Source organism: Aptenodytes forsteri, unplaced genomic scaffold (genome assembly GCF_000699145.1).
Source record: "Aptenodytes forsteri isolate BGI_AS27 unplaced genomic scaffold, ASM69914v1 Scaffold56, whole genome shotgun sequence".
NCBI lineage: Eukaryota > Metazoa > Chordata > Aves > Sphenisciformes > Spheniscidae > Aptenodytes > Aptenodytes forsteri.
The window spans coordinates 669650-687969 of record NW_008796213.1 but is presented as its reverse complement, the minus strand read 5'-3'; positions in this window follow the sequence as shown (position 1 = coordinate 687969).

Here is an 18320-nt window from a genome sequence, read left to right as displayed (position 1 = left end):
GGGGAGGGGGGGGGAAGGTGGTGACACACGTTTCTGGGCTCTCTCCCTTTGAACCAGCTTCCCAAGGGAGCAGCTGGGACCAAAATAAGCAAGTCTTTTGCTGACGAATTTTCCCTTCTCCCCCCAGCCCAAGCAGCCGACTTTGCTTTCCGGGGCCGAGGGCAGGTTTGAGGTCCTGGAGCTGGATCTGCAACCATGTCTTTTCACGTGACTTTTATGGCCATGGACTTGCTGACCTGATGTTTCTGCAGGTGCCCAGTGCAGGCGCTCCGCTGGATGCCATGCATGGAGTAGCTTTGCACAGCCCTCGCACTGCCAGGATGGCTGGGAGGAGATGGGGTCGGGCCGGGAGAGTCCCGTGGGATGGGGAAACCAAAGCTTAAATGGCCTCTGAGAGCAGTCGGTTCCCCACCGTGCATCGCAAAGTTGTAAATGGTTCATTACTGGGGTTTTCAGAGGTATCTGGACCATAAAGCTCTCTGCCTCTCCCCAAGGTGACCCTGCCTTCAGGGCAGCACCACCAAAGCCCTGTGCGCCCGGGCGGGCTGGCTGCCTGCAGTACCGCTGCGTGGCAGCGAGTTTGGGGGCTGGCAGAGCGGTGTTTGGTGCAGCCCCCGACAGCAGTGCCATGCAAAGCCCCCCGTGGAGGAGGCATCTGCAGAGTGCTCTGACAGCTAGCCGAAGCGTGGGGGATAGGGGTGGGGGGAGATACGTCTCATTTAAAAACGTGTATCAGCTATAAACTTTGCCTCATAAAGATATATTAAGTAAATACTATATATTCTACAAGCTGCACAGCAGTGTGGCTTTAAATTGTGGCCAATGAAACATATTTTTTCAAATATAGAAGAAGTTGTATTTTTTATAGCAGTGCTTTGTGAGGGGGAAGACTTGGTTTTGTGTTTTTAACTTCGGCTTAAATCTTAGTTTGTCTTTCCTGAGAGACCTGGTAGAAATGATTGTCTCGTTCTTGTCCTAGAACCTGATCAAAGCCATCTTCACCTCCTAAAACCGGTGCATGTGTAAAACTATAATATAGCTTTGGCTGCCCCCCCTCCCAGATCCTGGAGAAGGATTACCATTTTTGCAACACTGTCTTACTTGCAGAATAACATAGAAAGATGAGGCCATCCTCTCCGTGAGGGAGGCGGTTTGGTTGGAAGGCATGGCGTACATTCATCCACTCGCCTAAATTAGGCAGGTAATGTATCCACGGAGTTTAATCCCAGCTGAACCGGATTACGTTTATACGCTGAAAGGCTGACTCTCCACAGTTTGGAGCTGGGTTTATGGTAGTTACGGAGCGAGGAGGGCTCAGTCATGAACCCCGCTTTCCTGAACCAGCACTTTATACCCCATCTATGCAGGATGACGGTCTGCAAACTGGCAGCATATTTGGAGGACAATTCAGACCCTGAGCTACTGAAGCAGTTAAACCCTTGTGAAGTTTTGAGCTGACTCCGTCTCGTTGGCATCCGTGCTGAAATGCTGTGTTTGTTCAGGACATTAATCTTGTGAAAGGTTTATTGCAGGCGAAGAAGAAAAATGAAGTATGATATGAAATGGGTTACCTCCACCAAAATGGAATGCTATTGTGGAAGATAAATAGAGCGACTTACCTTGTGATAAACTGGATATTATTCTAATTAATCATAGGAAATGTCCTCTTCCTCTAGCATTGCACAGCTTCTAAAATAATGAGTTATAAATACACTGTTTTCTGCCAACTCCAGTGCTCAGCATGGTTAGCAGAGATTACAAATTAATAAATGACTGAAGCTCTACCTGGTGGGGGAGAGTTCACTCTTTCTGCGAGTTGCGTTGGCTAAACCTCAGTGCTCACCAATATTGAAGTGGAGAATTAACGCAAAGCTGGTTAGACAGGACTTTCGTGTGCTCACTGTGCATTTTAATCCTAAATGAAAAACATAATAATTGTGTTGCTTTTTGCTTTCCGCATGAATAATATTTTCAGCTGATGGATTTTGTTTTATTTTATTGCTTATTTGAAGTCCAGCATTCTTTGTTTCCATTCCTTTTCCATCCCCCGGGATAAATGATGCAGCCGGGGGGGCATTTTCTCTCTCTCATAGACTGCTTGGACTAGATTTTCCTACAAATGTGCAGGCAACTTGTTTTGGCCAAACAGTAAGTGAATGCAGCAGTGCAAATGGCCTTCATTCCAGAGATCTTGATGAGGATGGCGGGGGGGTGGGGGGATGTGCATGCATGCACATGGGTGGAAGAAGTCTAAGTCAAAAAAATCCAAAATAAAGAGTCTAACTTGCAGGGGTGGCTGGACACCCCTAAAATTAACTAAAAACTATGAAAGCTTCTCAACAGTTATAGAAACCAGTCCAGATATGGTGTACAATATTTGGTGAAAGATAATTGTCATTCTAATTTTAATAATTAGGCAATTTAGAATATAGTTGTATGATATTTTGCCCCACTTGTCCTCTAACTCGGTGAAAAAGTTGGTATATGCTTAAATCTCCTCAATCTGTATGTGATTAAGTTGACCAAGTGCTCAATTTCTATCTTTCATATACGCAATTATGCACAATCTTTGGAAAAAATTAGCCCTTAGAGGGTTTTTTTTTCCCCAACCTTCAGTCTCTTGCAGCAATTTCAAAATGCACCATTTTGCTTTCATGTACATTTAAACCCAGCAGCAAAAAAAAAAAAAAAAAAAAAAAAAAAAAAAAAGCGCTTGGCATTCACTGGTGTTTCAATGTGGCAAAGTTGCTTCAGGTAATCTCGATAACTTTGTGCAAAAGTTCATTGCCATGTTTGTACTGACTTGCTGAAGTCTGAAATTATTATTTCTTCTGGATAATACCCCCAGTGGTATCCTCTGTAAAAGTTACGGCTTCTCCAACTGTATTACTGTAGAAATCTCTGCCTGAAGTGGATGTCACGCTGCGTGTTCCTCTCATGCAGGAGTTGTTTGCATTGCCTGTTGTTCATATGGTTCTTATTTCTGTATCTTTTTTTTTTTAATCAGTTGTGCATATCTTTTTTAAAAAAACAAGAAAACAGCCTGTGGATTAGAAATCTTTTAAAAATAAATTCACACTTAGCAGCAGCTGGATGTATATCAGTGGTACAGGAATTTGCAAAGTCTTTGCTTTTTTCACTGTGGGATTTATGGCTAGATTTCACATACAGGAGTTATGCTCGAAGTCTTTGCAAAAGAAAATGTATGTAAATGTCTATTTTATATAAAAAGTAAGAAAAGTAAGTGCTGTGTCTGGTTTTGTTCTCTTGGCTATGGGGTCAGTCTGTTCTGTAGGACCAACGATGACCAAGTTCTTTTGGAGGTGGAAGGGCCAAAGTTCCTTACTCCACTTGACTTCCATTTTACTGCCCAAGGAGTCCCAGTGATTGCTCACGTAGGAGCAACTATGCAGCACATGTACTTGAGTCTGGCCATATAAAAATATTGGAGCAGGCATTTTTTGGAGCCTGAGCATGAGAAAGGGTGAGGGCTGGTGCTTACACGGTCTTGATGATTGGACATGTTATACTGACATAAGCTCTTCATGTCAGGCTTTATACATCTGTCGGGAATGTGTCAAACAAACTGAAGTCTACAGAGTGCAAAGAGAAAAACAGAACAGAAATCAAAAAGAAACTAATTTTGTTCTAATTCCCTTCTTCCTGGCAGACATTCCCAGATGCTCCTGCATGCTCCCAGGGCTTGGGTTCACTCAGGGTATCGTGATGGTGATAAACACCTCCATTGAAAATGGACCTGAAGGAGAATCTAAAGCCCTGAACACAAGCCATAGTGTTTTTTGCCATCTTGGTGTGTGCAAAATCCTCTGTAGCATGCAGGGGAATTGCACGCTCACTTTGAAGTCAGCTCGTACACCCTGAAGTTCTCCTGGATCCCAACGGTGCAGGGTTTCTTAGTGGAGCTTGCTCTTGCAGTATGTGGATAACAGCTCTCCCCGTAAAAAAGGTCAAATCATTTTCATCCTTACGGCAGCTACTTAAGGCTCTCCATAAGCCCCGTGTATTGCATCACAGGCAAGAAGCTGCTGGAGGTTTCAGACAGCTCTCTTGGTGTCCTCTGGGAAGGAAGAAGAAACACACCATCATGCCTTATACAGGTGCTCCCCCTGGCCAGCTTGGGCGAGGAGAGACCATGGGGCGAGGAACTTGGCTGGACTCGCCTTTGCCTGTGCTAACCCTCCTCTGCAAAAGCAATGAGATTTGTTTCAAACCGGAAGGGCTGAGGCAGCTCAGGGCTGGTGGCAATGGTGAGGGGGGACATTAGATCCTGCTGCTGCCCCCGTGGGGAGCGGGCCACAAACTACGAACAGGAGAGCCCAGGGAGCCTCTGACCCCCAGCGAGACATGGCTGGAGAACCTCCAAACCCACCTAAGTTGCAGCCCTGCAGCCTCACCTGCCAAAACTGATTGGCCCCCTCATCTATTAAAGGGGCTCGTTAGCTGGGAGGAGAAGGAGGCTTGTTTCTCCTGTGTGCAGCAGAGAATAGCCTGGGATGCAGCACTGGGTGCTTTCCCTGGGCAACGGTGGGAGCTTGCTGCTGGTGTCCCTTCTTGTTCCATGTGGTGAGTCCTGTGTGCAGGCTGTGGGGAGATGTGCCCCAGTGTGGGGGTTACAGCAGCGAGCACTGGTGTTATCTGCTCTTTTAAGGTACCAAACAAGTGAATGTAACCAGTCAGTTTCCGCAAATCATGCCAGGGCTTGGTGTGCTTGCCCCTGGTGAATGATTTTGGGCTGCCCTTGCTGTAGCTCTGCTGGGACTGGAAGCCTTTCTTACCCTCTCCATCTAGGTGCTGCTCACCACAGCCCTCTCCTTGGCTGCTGTGACAAGTGAGCTGTTCCCCATGCAGGCTGCTCAGCTGCAGTGTGGTCCCTTGGCTGTGCAAGAAAGATAAATAGTTTGGTCCTGCTGAGCTTGTTAATTTGTGACCCTGGGGCACTCATGTCAGAAAAGTGTCTAGGAGAGCAACGAATGGCAGCATGTTCTCAAATCCTTCTTGCACATCCTCCTGCAGTGGCTATATGTATTTATAACTCCCTGTCTGGCCTGCTCCCGCATCCATGTAAAAATGTCTTTCCTAGGGATGCTTGTAGGTAAGAGAGGGAAATAAGCACAGGGCAGGCTGCAAAGGGGGTCAAGTTGGACAGAAGAATGGTGATCTTCAGAGTGACTTGCTCCTGGTAATGAAACTAGTGCTAAAAAGATCTGCCCAGCTGGGGCAAGAGATGGGATAACCAGCTAATTGCTATCCCTCCCACCCTGCTCCAATATGATGCCGGTCCTTCTGCTGTTGCTAATGTTATTTCTCTCCCTACCTAAGGGAATGGTGTTTTCTCCACCATTTACCTCCGTGATAAAGTCTATTTATTTTCTACTTCACTAGCAGACTTGCTGCTATAGCAATAATCACCACAGTCTCTTGTTGGAAAAGGTAGTCAGCAGCAAGGGCTAGGGAGAGCTTGGTCCAGGTCAATGGCTTAGAAAATTGTGCCTGATATTGTGACTGAGTTTTCTGCAGTAGTCAAATGCTTTGAGGCCAGAGTGTGCCCTGGGAATATGATAAAATGCTATTAAAAAAGGAAAGAGAGAGAGGCTGGGCTGAACAGAGCAGCGAGGAGCTCAGTTAGCCCCTCTACAGCCAGGAGTGCTGCAGGAGTTGTGCAAGGATCCCCACAACCTTGTGGGGTGAGTCCCACTTGCTGCTGCTGCTGTCTTGTGGTGGTTGGCTGTCCGGGTGGAGGAGAAAGATGTGGGTTCCTCAGTTCACCAGCACTCAGTTAAGGTGGTGTGAGAGATTGGTGGGCTTTCTAATGCCTGTCAACCTGATGGGAAGGTTAAGCAAGCAGCATTGCCTTCAAGCCCACACAGAGGACATAGGACCCAAAGTTAAAGAGGGGGCTGGAGGGGTGGTGGTGTGCTGGTTGGCAACAATTTGGATCCAGACTCGGTCTCCTGGTGACTCCAGTGAGTTATTCCAGGCTCTTGCCAGGGCAAACACAGTGTGAGTACCTCCTAAATCATAAGCATTATATTGCTTATGTTTGCTTGGCTGGGAACTGAACTCTTATCCCAGCCTTGGCTTGGGAGAGGCAGGGGACCCCTCCTATTGGCATAAGAAACACATTGGACAGGAGTGATTAACAGAGTGATTTTTAGCTGGTGCAGACACGGGGCCAGCTGAAGGGAGTGGGGGAAGAGCTGCTGTCCTCTCCTCAGCAGAGGAGTCAGAAGCCTGATGCTACCCCTCTCCCACAACCACTCAGCCTGGAGAAGCAGACCTCCGGTATGAAAAGTTGCAGTTGGTTCCTTTTCTGTGTGTCCCAAGTATTTGAGATCTCTCCTCCTGTGTGATCTTTGCTGTGATGATCATGTTCTGGAGCTGACCCAGGGGAGCAGCACACCCCTTCCTCCTCCACCCAGCATGGGGTCCAGCAGGCCTGTCAGTGTGTGCGTCACTCCCTGCTGGGCGAGGACTGGTAGGGTTTTCCCTAGAAAACATAAACGGGATTGCCATGAATTTATCTCAAATTGCACAGTTCAACGAGCATCTAAAACTTAATCAGACCCAGCCATCCCTAAATCAAACTTTCCCTGTGCTCACTGTCCACGTTTCTAAGGCACAATCAGTGCCAAAAGCGATGTGAGAAAGCTCTGTCTCCTTGCGATGTGTTTCAGACCAAAGTCAAGACTGCGTGCTGGGCCAGCTCAGTTCAGAGACAAGATCTTTCATAATGACTTCACTTGCTCAGGTTAAGTGCCACAGGACACTTAGATATGGAAGCTTTGAAATAGTAAACTTTGAATAAAGTCAGGTGGCATCATTATAACCTGTTGCACTTGTTACTTAATTTTGTAAGTCCCAGTTGCATTTCATTAGGAATAATTAGGCTACTGGCTGAAATAAAAATCTGCTTTTTTTATGACTGTGCACACACATCATGAAAATACCTCACAGGAGACTTCAGCTTTGCACACATCAGCTTCTTATCAAGAAATGCAATTTCCGTGTGTTTTCATTTATCTCCATATAATTGCCTTCAGCTTGGAGCTTAGGCTGGAGTCAGGAAAGCTGGGACACCTGGAATTTGTCCCATTAATTCTCTACCTGCCAGAAGAGCCTGGGGTGATGCATTTGAGCATGCAGGGGGTTGTCTCACTGCAAAACACTCCTGTTTCTGTCTTCTATGTAGGCCTGAATTGTCGACTTCATCCCATTGACCTGAAGAGCCCAAAGGATGCTCTGCCGCTGGGATTCTTCTCTCGAATTGTTGGAGGGAGAGAGTTGGTGCCTGGAGGGCAGCCCTGGCAGGTCTGTGTTGCAGTGTGCTGCCTTCCTCCAGGGGAAGGGGGAGGAGAGGCAGCAGAAAAATGTCTCTTTCATCCTCAAGTCGTTGAACGCTGCTCACTCCAGGAGTGGAAGTTGATCTAAAAGTCCCTCTTGCCCAGCTTCCCAGGCTGACCACCCTCCCAAAGTGGGAGGGAATGAGCTGATCTAATGGTTAAGACAAGATCTCTGGCTGGTGTGAGCTAATGCAGCTGCAGAGCTTTTGTGGCATGCACCAGCTGAGGATTTCCTTGCAGGGAGGTTGCAGAGGTGGGAAGGGAGGATGTCTCCCTGGTCCCCTGCTGCAGAGGAAAGTTACCTTGCCTCACAGCTTGCATTCACATAAGGAAAAGCAATGATTGTGGGATGATGTCTTATGAGTTAACTGAGCAGGGCACGGCTCTATTTAGAAAAGTACTACTTGTTTGCATGTTGCCAGAGCAAATGTTGGCACCTGTGGCAAAACAGTATTTGCCACCTCCCTCCCCCCAAAACCCAGTCCCTGCATGTGCAGCAGCTTGAAAATGTATGCAGGTAGTAGCATGAAGTGCAGGAAGGCACATGAGGGAGTGGTGTAGGCAGAAGGTAGGGTGCTGGGGTCAGGGGGGTGGATTCTCTGGACCACTGGCTAGCATCAACCCCTGGGGAGGCTCTTGCAGCAGTAAGAAAGAGGAGTGAGATGTCTGTCTCGTCCCTTCTGTTTCAGGATGCTCCAGGCTCTCATTCCTCTCATGCACCACTGGGGCTGAAGGTGGCTGCCAAGGGTCAGCCACAGCTTGGAAATGACTCCCCTGGGCTCTAGGCAGCTGGGCGTCCCACACACTAATACTGGGAGGAAAAAGTTGTTTTCTGGGCTGGGCTGATCTTTGTTATTTCACATTTTGGGACGAAACAGGAGTCAACTCATCTCAAAACGTACCTGACCCTTTCTTTGGAGGTGTCCCTCAAACTGGGCCATTTCCATTTCTGTGGTGGCAGTCTGGTCCAAGAAGACGTGGTTATTACCACTGCTCGCTGCGTGGTCAACCTGGAGCAGTAAGTGAGCCTCACCTCCTCACTTGCTCTTGAACCTCTTGCAGCAAAAGCTCCCCTGAGGACATAGGGAGCTCCTGGGCCCAGGTGTGTGGTCCCCAGTTAGGGGGGGAAATGCCCCCCGCGGGGTTGAGTGGAGCCAGTGCTCTGCCACAGTCAGATCTGTGGGATGTGTCACTCCAGACCCACGGGTCCTCGAGCAACTCGTGCGTTCCCCAGCACCCTGCTTGCTCCTGTTGTGTCTCTGCATGTTTCTCCCCAAAGTCTGGGGAGAGGGCTCACCCGCTCAGGGAGTCTGCAAATCAAAATTCATGTCCTGTTCAGTGCTCAGGAGCTCTGTGAGGTGTGGGCAGCCCTGGGGCAGAGGTCAGGGTGTGGAAATCTCCATGCTACCACGGTTTTTCTAAATGTCTAAATCACTAATTTTAAAGGGCTTTGTCTTTAAAAGACCCTGCTCACCTAAGCAAGCATCCAGAGAAGCATTTCTGAGGCAGAAGGAGAAGCACTGCAGCTTTCTGGTAAAAGCAGCCCTGGCAACTGTCCCATTACTCCTAGCAGTCACGTTGGCTTCTGTACTTTTAATGCAAGACCAGCTTCACAGGCCATGCTAAAGACCTCTTAAAGGGCAGGGACAATGATATAAGTGGCCCCTTTGCTAGCCCTTTTATAATCCATTATAATGTAATTGCAGACCAGTCAGCTTCACATCTTTTTCTTGCTCAACTTAAGCATCATTTCTGAGGACTGGTGTTGAATAATGAGAAAGTTGCTATGGTATAAAAATTTCAATGTGCAAGATTAACCTTGATAATGAGGCACCTCCTTTTTTCTCTATTCCGTGCAAAACTAGACAGTGCTTTTACTCTCTACTGTTATGCTGCCAATGCTGTTCCTACGTTCCCATTACTGCAGCATTTGTATTGCCAGGCAATCCCAGTGTCAGACATTGCTGGGAAGTACGGGAACTTTCCAGTTCCAGTAAACAGTCTCCTGGGCTTAAAGCTGAGCTGTGCCATTAGCGGGTCTGTTACTTATGGCTGGAAGTGACGAGAGGGTTTCCCTGGGGGGTTGGGGGGGGATGTAAAAAAAAAATAATCTTAATTTACTAGAAAGCATTGAAGCAAAGGCTCAGGTTGAACCCCCCATACCTTGATTCAAATGCTTGCGGCCGCACTTCTGGGCAGGCAGCTGTAATAAAGTGTGTGCCTACCAGCCCCCTCAAGCCAGGCTGTTCGGACTTGCCACCTCCGAAGGCTGCATGGGTGAAATAGTGTGGTGGTAATTCACAGCAGTCGGACTTTCATGAAGGGGTGCAATCTCATGGAGGTTAGAGAAGAGACTGAGAGCAGGAGTTTTATAAAAAAATAAAAATCTATGAAACTACTAGGAATCAGTGATAAATAGGCTTCAAAGCTCTTGTCTGAGCACTGGGGTTTCTTGGACTCTCAAGTAAACATAGTCTGGAGAGAAAAGGCAGTTGCTTCAGGTCTGGGTTTTGTCCTATTTCAGTAATAGTTCAGGCAGACCTTTAATCAGCCCTAATTGCAAAGATCTCGAGACGAGCTCGCTGCTGTGTTGCGCCCTGTGCTGTGAGAGTTTGTTACGGGAAACACTGACAGCCGAAACAAAGATGAGCTGTGTGGCTCCTGTGGGTGTCTCTCGGAGTGCCGGGTACCAGGCAGATCAAGGAACCCAGTTCATGTCTCCCATGGAGTGCAAAACTGCCCCACTCTGTGCCCCGGTGCATTTTCTGGGTCCCTAGAGGAGAGTAAACTCCTTTGCTAAAGATCTGGTTTGCTAAAGATGGGATCTACTGCAAATCTATTTATTGGGTAATGCTGCTCTGAAAGTGTAGCTATCTACCTAATTGGTAAAAGAAATACTGAATGGTGTTTTGACTCTGCTGGAGCAGATTGCTCTAAGTTTAACTGTGCCGGCTGAACATGGGCCGGCAGTGTGCCCAGGTGGCCAAGAAGGCCAATAGCAATCCCTGGCCTGTATCAGAAATAGTGTGGCCAGCAGGAGTAGGGAAGTGATTGTGCCCCTGTACTCGGCACTGGTGAGGCCGCACCTCGAATCCTGTGTTCAGTTTTGGGCCCCTCACTACAAGAAGGACGTTGAGGTGCTGGAGCGTGTCCAGAGAAGGGCAACGAGGCTGGTGAGGGGTCTGGAGAACAAGTCTTATGAGGAGCAGCTGAGGGAACTGGGGTTGTTTAGCCTGGAGAAAAGGAGGCTGAGGGGAGACCTCATCGCTCTCTACAACTACCTGAAAGGAGGTTGTAGCGAGGTGGGTGTCAGTCTCTCCTCCCAAGTAACTAGCGATAGGACGAGAGGAAATGGCCTCAAGTTGCGCCAGGGGAGGTTTAGATTGGATGTGAGGAAAAATTTCTTTACTGAAAGAGTGGTTAAACATTGGAACAGGCTGCCCAGGGAAGTGGTTGAGTCACCATCCCTGGAAATATTTAAAAGACGTGTAGATGTGGTGCTTAGGGACATGGTTTAGTGGGCATGGTGGTGTTGGGTTGACGGTTGGACTCGATGATCTTAGAGGTCTTTTCCAACCTTAATGATTCTATGATTATATTGCTTATAAAATATGCAGAAAAACCATAATGGGCATACACTTGTCTAGTGTTAATTTAAACTACATGTAGCTGCCTAGAACCATCATAAAGCTCTCAGATGTAGGCCTCTGCTCATCTCCTAAATGCACTGATAACAAAATTAGAAAGGAGGATTTATGGGGCCAAATTGACTTGATAATCAGTTCCCATTGCTTTTAAGGCTTCTCATGTGCCTTTTAGGATCCCAGACTGCAGGTAACAAGGGCTGAGCTTGATGTTTCAAGGCCAAAACCAGCACAGGGGTTCTGTGAGTCCCAAGGCAAAAGATAAACTGTCCTTTTCCCTGTACCGAGCTGGCAGCAATGAAATCTGCTGGCACCTCCCCTGGCCTCCTGGCAGCTCTCTGCTGCCCAGGTATGAACAGTGGCTTGATGGATAGCAGATGAAACAAGAAACCTATTTATCCATTTAAAAGTAAGTCCAGCTTTTCCAGCTGGCTGTCAGGGAATCCTCTGCATTGTTCCTAATGCAAAATCAGCACCGCTTAAAGTCCTGTTACTGAAGGCCAGCCCTGGTTCCCAGGGCAGGAACATGTTGCGGGGTTGCAGGCTCAGTGTCAGGGTTTGCTTTGTGGAGGCAGCCCCTTCCTTCATCAGCCTGGCACTGTTTTTTTCCATCAGGAAACTCCTGAAGGAAAGTCAGGAGTGGAAAGTCAGTCACGCCTGGTGGTGACAGTGGGGGAACGTCACCTCCAGCGGGCAGACAGGCAGGAGCAGAGCATCCCCATCTCACTTGTCATCGTCCACCCCGCGTTCAACCAGCTACACTACATGGACTGTGATGTGGCCCTGCTGCACCTGCAGCACCCAGCCCAGTACGGTAAGCGGGAGCCCAAGGGCTGAAGGTGAGCTGCTGCTGCGGGAGGGTGCTTTACGTAGGCAAAGTCCTCATCTGGTGCGCTGGTCCAGAAAGAACACCCCTCTTCCTTCCCTTCCCATGCTCTCTATGCTAGAGAAATGTCCCCTCAGTTATGCCTTTAATTCTTATCAAAGTACCACAATTAGATTAATTCTTGTCCTAGGCTTTGATTAATTGTCCCAGAAGTTTATCCCTTGGTCAGGGTCTGTGCTCTGGATATGCCCATGTTTTCTTCGTGCACCAGATTCCTGTGTGCCTTTGTGTTCCCCTCGTATAAACCGTACCAGCACGGTTTCCTTCGGTCCTGTTGTGCTAACGCTAGATCTCGGCTAGCTGCTGGAAAGCTGTCAGCTTCCTCTTGGCCATAGCCCTGGGCTATTAGCTAGCAGTGGGCTGCAAGGGCCCTGCCCACTGAGAAGCAGGCTGGATTAAAACCTGCCTGCTCCAAGTACTACTGCAGGCAAAGGCAAAGCCTCTGGAGGTAATTTTAGGGTGTCAGAGTTAGGGAAGTGGCACGAGTCTCTAACTTCCTAGGCTTTTCAAAGGCAATTCCCTGAGCTGTATAGAGCTACATGGGTTACAGCCAACTGGCCATGACTGCCTGTGACCATCAGATGGCAGATCAGCTAACATAAAATAACCTTCTGTCACTGTCATATCTCAAATCACTGGCTGGGATGGTGATAGCCTTATGGTTTGCCCATAATGGCAGGAAAAAGGGAAATAAGACCCAAGAAATGTTCATTTCAGAACTCGGACATCCTGGCAGGCAGCGTGAGGAAGGCTGCTTGAGGGCTGCCTGTGTGCCTGTACTCTGACTAAACAGGTATGTCTCTAGGCATGAACTAGGCTTGACAGCATCTGAGCCGTATAGACAACCCTTGAGGAAACTACAGGGCTCCCTGCTTAGCCCTTCTGAAGGCTGGGCACTGCCAGTGCCCTGTCAGGGCAGCCAAGGAGAATTGTGATCCATTTTTCTCCCAGTATCAAGAAAAAACTAACCAATAAGAGTCTGGGTTGAACTGAGCTGAGTTTTTCGTGTCCTGCGTAACTCCTCTGATCTGATCGGCACTGGTCTTTGGGGAGAATGGTGTGAAGAGTTTCCCAAGCACTGTCCAGTTTCCATGCTGTATGAGATTGATACACAGGCAACTTGCTTTCCTTTCCTGGTCCCTGCCATGTTGTTCCCCCCTCTTCTATTGTTCCCTTCCCAAGTATCCTTCTGCTTAAGTTAACATTCAAAGATAGCTAACAGTCTTCCTGGTCTCTCTCTGAATTTGCCTCACGTATAAATTCAATTACATGTGACTAACTTCAGTTTGTATTCCCATTTTATAGATACCCACGTGGGACTGGTATTTTGGGAAGGGGAGAAATGGAACAGTGTGACTTGAAGGGTGCAGTTTGTACCTGTAAATCAGACATGCTCCTGGAAGCACGGGGTTCATGCGCTCATTTGTGCACCCTTTCCTCTGCAGGGGACGAGGTTCAGCCCATCCGCCTTCCCCACAAGGATGAAGACTTCCAGGCTGGGACACCATGTGTGGCTAGTGGCTGGGGCAAGGTGTCTGAGGGTGAGTCAAATGGCAGGGTCTTCTGGTCACAGTTGCAGGAATAAAGCGTAATAGGTAAGGGAAAGGAGCCACTTTCAGAAATGGAAATGCGAGAGAAGGTGACTCCTGCCAGATGGAAAATTCAAGTACCCCTTGGCTCATCAGATCTTCTCTGCTTGTCAGAGGACCAGCCCCTGTAGGGATGTGCAGATCAGCATTTTCCTGCAGCATGGGACCTTGGAACACATTAGGGAAGGTTGCACTTTGCAGTGCTGTTGTGCATATTCATGCATGCGTGTCGGAGCCTCTCGCAAGCAGAGCTGTCCTTACAAGGTGTTACGAAAGTGGGAATAGTTCCCTTGTACTTAAAAATGTATACTCTTCTATACTCTCTCCTCTAGATATCAGAAAACTGTTCCCTCGAAGGGAGTTCCACTTGTTTGAGTTTTGGTAGATTTTAAAGGAGATGGGAATGTCTATGAATGTTGCGTTTTATTTTTACATCCCCAGTGGTTTGGGGCGGGCAAATGGTGGGGGACCCCCCAGCTGCTCGTGCTGGGTTGTTGGGGAAGGGGTGGATGTGGCTCCCAGGAGATGGGGCTGTTGGCTATCATTCGGCCGGAGGAGCGAGCTGTCTTGCAGATGCTGGACGTGGCCTGATAGCTCCCGCAGCGGCTGGGGTGCTGGCTCCCGTCCCGAAGGAGATGGAGCTGCCCCTCACTGACAGCCAGACCTGCAGCGTGCTGCTGATGGGCATGAACCAGCTGCCCGTGCGGGGCTCCATGCTGTGCGCTGGCTCTCCTGACAGCAGGAGGGATGTGTGCAGGGTAACAGCTTGTCCACCCTGGCTCCCGCTGGGCAGCAGGCTTGTCCTGTCCACCCACAAACCTTCTCCTCTCCTGGGGAGAAAGGGAAGCAGCAGCACTGACAGTGCTGTCGGCACTTTGCTGAGCAAGGGCTTTACAAGGAGCTTCAGGATAATGAAGGCAGGAGGAGTCTTTTGTGGGTGGGAGTATGGATGTGAGCAGGAGACTGAAGCATGACTGCCCCCTTGCCTAGACCTGCCCTGGGCATTGCTAACAGCAGGACCTCCATCTCTGCATGCAAGTACCACCACCTCTGCTGAATCCAGGGAGGACCTTCAGTGGTGTGACTTCAGGCAATGGGCAAGGGAGCCTGGCATGGGCAATGCTACCAGGAGGTTGGAAAGAAGGCAGTTCCCACCTCTCCCTCAATGTCCCCTTACACACACTCAAGCTTTCTGATACCTTCACTCAGACAGCCCCACTGGGCAATGGGCTGTAATAGAGGAGTTCGCTCAGTGCCAAACCTTCCAGTGCTGGTCCTAGCAGTGCAAGTGGGGCCAGTCTTGCCCTGCCCTAGGGAAGGCTGCTGACCAGGCTGTCACTAGACCCCTTGGGGTGTACTTACATGAATATTTTTTAACCAAACAGTAGCTTGGGAAGCTCCCTGCCCTCTGTCATACCTTGAGTGCACATTTTCAAAGCAGTGCTGCAGCTGATGTTAGTAAGATGGCTTTCATTTTTACATTTTTAACGGAAAAAAGGGGTTTGTGTACAGGGAAGGGCAGGGTGCCAAACTGCAAGTCAGATCAGGGGAGTGAAACAACAGAGCTTAGATTGGTGCGTTTTAGATTAAACAAGCACAGCTGAATGAGCAGGGACAGTGCCAGGCCCCCGTGACTGGGGAGAAGCAAGCAAGGTTGTGTCGGCTTCTGTGGTAAAGCTGGTCTGTCATGCAACACCGTCAAAGGTCGGTGCTGCTGGCACAGAAACAAATGGCACCTTTCCTCCCTGACGGGCTGCGGACAGGGTGACTCTGGAGGCCCCCTTGCATGTCTGAGGACTGGCAGCACCTGGACTCTGGTTGGTGTAGTGTCCTGAGGGGTCGGTTGTGCCAGAGGATGGGATACCCTCAAGGGAAGCACCACGGCCCAGGGCTCACCAGGCATCTTCTCCCGGGTGGCTGTGTTCGTGGACTTCATTGCCCAGCACATGGCACCAGGTAGGTATGAGTACTGGGAGATTTTTTCCTCTCCTGTCTGTTCAGCACTGTAGGGACCCAAACTGCCCTGCTATTGCTGCCTCCCTCCCCTCCACCCACAGCAGTTCTGTTTAATTTCCAGCTGCTGCATCAGCAGCAAGGTATATCATCTTTTAATTTGGGATGGCAAAACTAAAGCTTCAAACAGATAAGCCCCCCTTCAGAAACCCTGTTATAATAGCAGGTCTGACCCCCGCATCCTCTGAAGGAAAAGCAGAAGGCTACTCAAGCTGCCCTCTTTCTGGCTGAATGCAGCCCTTCCAGCTCGGCGAGGTGTCCCTTGAGCACTGCATACCAGCCCTGCTCTAATAAAAGCCTGCTTTGAGCACTTGCCAGCTCGAGATCTGAACTGCTGTTGTGCTCCTGAAACGGCGTGCAGGATTGACCGGGGGTTATCTCCTCATCAAATACAACTTTGAATGCGTATGGGAAGAGGGACACTGTATTAAGTGCTGCAGTTTTAGTAGCTTGTCAGAAATGCCTTTTATAGCTAGGAACAGGTCTAGCAACTCCCCACTGGCCACTTGTATTTTTCTGTACAGGTGATTACAGGGCTAATACAAGTTGTTCAAGAGATGGTGTTATTTCTGTCATAGCCATCAAAGTTGAGGTGTTGGTATTAACTAATACCCAACCTATTACGGCTTTGCTAGGGATCCTTAATGATTATGCTTTCAAAGGGGGACTGTCTGCAGCTAAGAAGGTGCCTCTTAATTGGGAGCAGTAACTGCAAGGAGCAGAAGCCACGTGGCTACAAAGTGGGTGCATTACCCTTTGCAAAGCAGAGCTATTGGGATTCATACAGACCAAATGCCCACAGAAGATGAAGAGAAGGCCAACATAAAAGTGGTGCTTCATTAAAAATGAGCTTGGAGTAGCAATGTCAGCTCTTAACAGGCTGAATGAATGTGAGCCCACTGTTGGTGGGACAACTCCTGAAAGTTTGGGGATTTTTAAGTAGGACTTTGGGAAAGAAATTGTGTGCTCTCATCTGAGGCTTCTCTCAGCTGCATGTCAAGCACTTTGTGTTTGAAACAACTGCAGTGCCATAGCATGTGCCTTGACCAATAGTGCCTGTACTGCAGTATCCCATACAACCTTTTTCTCTCCCTAGCTGCTGTGCCAAGCCCTCTCCCTGTGCCAGCAGGGTGCAGTTCCCAAGGCATGCCGCTCTTTGGAGAAAGTGGCTGCATTTGGTACCCCCAGGCTTTGGAGGACAATTATCCTGACAACAAGTAACTGTAGTTTGGCTGTAATAGCCAAACACTGAATTTTCCTTGGGGCACCCACCGAAGTGTTTCCCAGGGCTCGGAAGCCCCGACCATTGCTGGCCCGGGTATCACTGTCAGCAGTGTCCAGATGACAGCGGCTGTGTGTTCTCTGCAAAGCAAATCCCCAGCTATGCTTGCTGGGCAGGATAATGCCGCGAGGGAAGGCAGGAAGACAAAGTCTATTTGTAATACAGATTCTGTATCAGCCATGCTCACAAAATGGCTGCAGCTGGCTAGACATCTGTTGTACCCTTTATCCTTTGGTCTGGCCATGTTGATGTCAGCTCACACAAAGAAGCTTTCAGCTCCTGCAGGAGGCAGGGGAATGAGATGGACTGGGCTGGCAGTGTGTCAGTCGCACAGCACAAAGCTATCGCTGCTGTAAGGAGGCAACAGTTCCCACCTAGCGCTGAGCAAATTCACAGCAGTCCTCTGCTACTGGTAACTCTCTTGCCAGATGGCTTATGCCAAGGGGGAAGATGATAAAATTTACCAGGTAGAGTTGGTGACATCAGTTGTTAGCTTCTGGTGTGTGCTTGCAGGAAAGTAGTTGCTGGAGACTCCCAGCCCATGGTGGGACTGACAAGGGCTAAGCTCAGCTGTGCAGATACGTGCCTTTACTATTGCTTGCTTCTAGCCTATGCACCTGGAATATAACAGTGCCGGAGGACAATCATCTTGATAGACTTCACCAAATTAGATGTAGAGTACCAAGTTGGATGTGACTGTGACTGCGTCCCTCTATTCGAACAGAAGAGAGCTGATCAGTAAGGCTGGGTGCCTTGGAGTGAGGGTTACTGGGTGTAGTTTCTTGTCATTCATTGTCATGAAGAACAGCAAATCTAGCTGGCTTTTGAGAAGCCTTTCGTATTTTACACTATGAATCTAAAGAGCTAGAGATGACATCCAAATGGAGCAGGGCAGCTGGGACTGAGGGACAGGTTCATGTTTGTGCTGGCATCTAGTGCAGTGTGGTAGGAGCCTCAAAAATGTCTTTCAGCTGTACATAATTCTGTGTCCCCTCTGCCTTGTCTCCAATATACCTATTTTACTCTTACAGACTCTGGGGTATCAGAATAAACCGAGTGCTTATCCTTGCTTAGCTGGTGCATGTCCAGACAACTTTCCGATGTGTTAGCAGAGCCAGCAAGTGTCACGTGCATTGGAGACACAGCTCAAAGGCTGGCTCTTCCTTGGTTCAAAATCGGTTATGTGGTGCAACATGCATGCAGATTATTGGGTAACTGTACAGATGAGACTAAAAGAAACGTGGCCTATTGTCCCTCTGTGCTTAATACTGAACCAATAGAGAATAAATATTTCCTGCAAATACTGGCTGCCTCTCCACTCTAACTTAGCACTAACGGCGATGTGTTGATAATAATGTTAATCCTTAGTCAATGCAATTCATCCTCTAGGAATATTTGGTTGTTCATATGGTTGTTTTGGATGAAGTCCCATCTACTCAATTTTTCACTACAGCCTCTAAATATTTTATAGGTAATGAAAGCCAAATAGTCTCTCCACTCAATGTAAGAAGAGACCTTCCCAATGGGATCTAGCTTAATGAACCA